Below are 4,858 nucleotides of genomic sequence, written 5' to 3'. Positions count from 1 at the left end.
CGCCCCAGGATGCATCATTGGGTCTGGACCTCCACAGAGGGACATCGGACCCCTGGACGTACAAGTCCGGAGCTCCCAAGAAGGCATGCCGGGTCCCTCGGATGGGCCCCAGGTCCCTCCGAGTAAGGTCCGGGCCACAACAAGGTCCTAGGATGGGGAGGCGATGTGCCCTCTCAGCATTTAATGCGTCCTGTCCACTCCGCTGGCAGACAGCGTCAGGGTCATCCTGCAGATGGCGCGCTTGTCCAGTCTGTCAGCAAACAGTGCGCCCGTGCCATGCGGCCCACTGAGCTCACCATCCCTTATACGAGAAGCTTCCCCTGCACGCCGAGGATACGTAGATCTCGGATGTCAGGGCGCAAGAAGATTGCCCCAGTAGCGAACATTTGTAGCCCCAAGTGCTATATCCGTTATGTCCCTGGGCCCATATGTCGGGGCTCAGTACCTTTGTGCATGCCCCCCTTCAGCTATAAAAGGAGAGGCATGCAACGTTACAAAACAAGGACACTCAGACACTCACAAGTTCATACAAGCTCTCAAGCAATACATCACACAGTGGAGTAGGGTGTTACGCTTCGGCGGCCCGAACCACTCTAAATCCTCGTGTGTTCTTGTGTTTTTCCCATTTTCCAACTAACAAGCAAAATCCTTAGGCCCCTCCTCATCTTAGGATTTAGGACGGGTGCACTCCGCCACCCGGTCGGAGATTTCCTCTCCGACATTTGGTGCGCCAGGTAGGGGGCTAGGCTTTAGGTTTTTGCTTGTTTCCTCGCTCAGCATGATGGTGCATGTCGGAGAGTAAATCTCCGGCTGGTGGCGGAGTGCACCCGCCCTAAATCCTGAGGTGAGAAGGGGCTTAGGCGTTTTGCTTGGTCGTTGGAATGAACGGGGAGAACTCAAGAACACACAAGGATTTAGAGTGGTTCGGGCTGCCAGAGCGTAATACCCTACTCCACTGTGAGATGTATTGCTTGAGAGCTTACGAGTCTAAGGTGTGTCCTAAGATTGCGTGTGTGTGTAACGTCGCATGCCTCCCCTTTTATAGCTGAAAGGGGAGATGCACAAAGGGACTGGGCCCCGACATGTGGGCCTAGGGACATAAAGAATATAGTGCTTGGAGCCTACTAATGTCTGTTGCCGAGACAATCTTCTTGTGCCCTGGTGCCCGAGATCTGCGTATCCTTGGCGTGCAGGGGAAGCTTCTTGCGGGAGAGAAGATGGGTGCAGTGCTCCACTCGAAACCGACACACTGTCCGCCAACAGACTAGTCAGGCGCACCGTCTGCTGGACGACCCTGACGCCGTCTGCCAACGGATTGGACAAGGCGCATTTAATGTCGAAAGGGCTTGTCTCCTGTCAGTGTAGTGGTAGGCGGCGCGTCCCTTCCGCAATAAATGCTGAGGTCGAGCGGCTGCATGGGCCTTACGTCAGGCTCGGTCCATTGGCTCATGTCACGGGCCTCAAGCCAAGCGGCAGCAGCGGGGTACCGCCTAGGCAGGAAGTCCCACTCGAGAGGTGGACACGTGTCGGCACCGGACCCCTATTCGTGTCGGGGTCTCCCAGGTCCCGGAGCCCTGCCAGGGCCCGGTCCCTACCCTGAGGGACCTGGGGCTTACCCAAGGGACCCGGCATGCCCTCTTGGGAGCTTCGGACCCGTTTGTACAGGGGTCCGACGTCCTTCCGCGGAGGTTCGGATCTATCGATGCACCTTGGGGAGTTTTATCTTTCCTTGCCACGTGGTGCTCCCAACCCCGCCCATGTGGTGGGGTCGGGTGCTGCTTCCCGTGCGACCAGGGGGTGTCGTACGGGTGCGGCGTCTTCATACTGTAGAAAGGGGGTACCCCTGTTTCAAGGTACTAACAGTGGCCCCTGGGCCCACCTCAGGGGAGGGTGCGAGCCTGCAGGTGGGGCCAAAATCTGTATCCTGCGTAGCCATAGCATGACTAGGGCATCTTCTTAGCGCGCGCCGTACTACCTCAGCGCGCGCATGCTATTAGTTCGCTACTGGCCACACCAACCACCGTGCCGGTTTTCGCGGTCAACCGGCGCGTGGTCCCCATGCATGGCAGTTCAGTCATGCCCCGCATGTGTGGGGTGCTCTGTTGGCCCCGCCTATGTTGAGAATATCCTCCGGCGGTGGCCTCGAGGCGACGTGGGAGCGAGCGTGGCGGTTCGCCTCTCTACGCATGGAGGTCGGTGCCTCAGCCACGTGACTCGTGGGCCCGAGCCTTTTTGTCAGTGACCGAGCTGTCCGGGCGCTAGGTGTGCGCCAGGGGGATTTCCCCAGGGTGTGCGGGGGCCCTTTCTTGAAAAGGGGGTCTTCCGCGCGCAGTGGTTTTGCCTTCGCATTTTCCCCAACTACTCTGCCCTTTCGCCTCCAAGCCTTCCGTGCCCTTCCGCGCTCGTGCTCCTCAGCTTTTCGCCGCCGCGGTTGCCATGGCCACGCTGGTTCGTCCCGATCACTACCAGACCGAGGCGGCGCTCGACACAGTGCGTCGCCTGCTTGGATGGGGCATGCCTGCATTTGCCGGGAGGATCCAGGCCGGCACTACCCCCTTGGCGATCTCGCCGCTGGGGAGTTTGTGCTCTTCGTTCCCTATCTCTTCTGCGGGTTGGCGCTACCGATTTCGCCGTTCTTCTTGCTGTTGCTGGAGGAGTTCGGGCTTCAACTCCAGCACCTCACACCCCACTCCATTCTCCAGGTGGCCATCTTTGTCCACTTCTGTGAGATGTTTGTGGGAGTGGCGGCTTGCACTTCCCTTTTCCACCAGTTTTTCGTGCTGGTGAGGTCTGGGAAGGGCAAGGATCACCTCGGGGCCTACTACTTCCAGTCAAGGTCAAATCCAACAGTGACCTACATTGCCTCCCTTGGCGGTGCGAGGTGGGAGAACTAGCGAAGTGACTGGGTGATCGCCAGCGCTGAGGCCAACGACCGCCTTGCTCTTCTGAGTGACAGGCCTAGCCTCGAGCGGAAACAATGGAGGGTGAAACCATGCCTCACGCTGGAGTTCGAGCCCATCTTGGACAGGATTAGGGAACTGGCGGTTGGAGGCCTGACCTCAATGCACTTACTCGGGGATTTCTTGAAGCGTCGAGTCATGCCGCTGCAGGGGAGGCCGCGTCTGAGTTGCTGGTTTACCGGCCCCAGCGACATTGGTACGATCCAGCATGGGCCTGGGAACGATCTGACCTGGGAGGAGTTGGAAATTTTGGTGAGGGGGTAACTGGTGAGGCTTTTATCCCGAATCCTTGATGCTTCCCCAAGGGATTTTGCCGCTCTGCGACAATCCTGGGTTGTGGTCAATGGTCCTGGCCCGACTGCCGACTCTCGATGAGAGTGGTGTGACGGTCCGCCAAACCGGTGGTCGGGATCCCCACCGGGGGATCCACATTCCTGGTGCACCGGGCGGTGCCCCCCAACTAGCTAATGTGTCCCCCAGAGTTTCTTCTGCAGTCCCCAGTCCCTCGGACAAGGGCAAGGGGCCCGCAAGCAGCTCCTCCACTCCGGACGCCGCCGGGAGGTCGGAGGAAGTAAGGCGGCACCGACTGCGCCGCGTCGATGGATCCTTTGTTGGGGATCTTCCTCGAGATTCGGGCTCTCCCCAGAAGCGTCAGAAGACAGCTGGTGGGGCTAAGGAGCCCGGACCTTGGGTCCAGGATGGGCAGAGGGACGCGAGCCCTCCACCGCCACCATCTTCAGATCAGATACCACCACCACCGTCGCCTGTGTCAAACCGACCGCCGTCACCGCAGGGGCAGCGGTAGCAACAGCAGCAGGGGTGGCAGCAGCAGCAGCAACAGCAACGTGTGCCCCGCTTCCAAGGCCACTGGAAGGTTCACGGTCCCAAGTAAGCTTAGGCCCTCCCAATGTTCGATCGATCATAGCTTTTATGTTGACAGGTCTTGATCCGTCCTTTGCCTGTCAGGGCCTCCTCTTCCTCGGCATCCGTAGACGTTCTGTCCCCGCCGGCCGCCATGCCTGCCGGGGGGTCTGGTTCCCATCGACATACGCTTGCCAGGAACGTCGCCGACAATCCATCAGCAGCTACCATGGATGTTCCTTCCTCGTCGGCCGCCCATGCCCACCGGCGAGACTGGTCCCCATCAGCATACATCTGCTGGGAATGTTACCTGCGATATGTCAACGGCTACAGCAGCCCCATCAGTGTCGGTGCCAAGCCCACCATTGGCGGCGACCGAGGGGGTTCCAGCTGCATCTGCCCCCACCGTGCAGGATGACGCTGGCACTGAGGTGGCGCCATCGGGCCCCCAAGATTCGCCTGTCACCGTCGAGGCAACACCTTTGGGTTCCCAAGTTCCAGCTAGGGGTCCAGGAGTGGCGGTGCCACCAACAACTGTTGCAGACCCAACAACAGCGATACCGTCAGATGCACCACCGGTGGTAGGCGTGGGGGGCGCGTTCGACTCTGTCCCCCAGCCACCTCCGAAGGGTCCGGAGGTTATTCTTGGGCGTCCACTCCGGTCTGGTATCGAGCCTGGAGCGACGCTGACTCCTCTCCCTCAGGTGCTGACTCGCGCTCACCAAGCCCTCCAGGAAACTGAGGCGGCTATCCAGTGAGAGTGGAAGGCGCTTGAGGCCGAGCATCAACGCCTTGGCGACTGGTGCTCCCAACTGGAGCGGCGCACTAAGGCGGCATCCTGCCAATTCGCCTCGCAGCGGGCCGAGCTTGAGCAGGAGCGTGAGGACTTCAAGGAGGACATCTGGAAGGTGTCTGACCGAGAGGAGGAGGTGACCCGGAACGAGAGAAGCTTGGCGAAGAATAAAAAACACCTAGACCAAAAAGAGGAGGCCGTCATAGCACTCCATGATAAGCTGAAAGCTTATAATGCAGTGCTG

This window comes from Zea mays, chromosome 1 (genome assembly GCF_902167145.1).
Source record: "Zea mays cultivar B73 chromosome 1, Zm-B73-REFERENCE-NAM-5.0, whole genome shotgun sequence".
NCBI lineage: Eukaryota > Viridiplantae > Streptophyta > Magnoliopsida > Poales > Poaceae > Zea > Zea mays.
The sequence above is the reverse complement of the archived record's forward strand: the minus strand, read 5'-3'. Positions refer to the sequence as shown.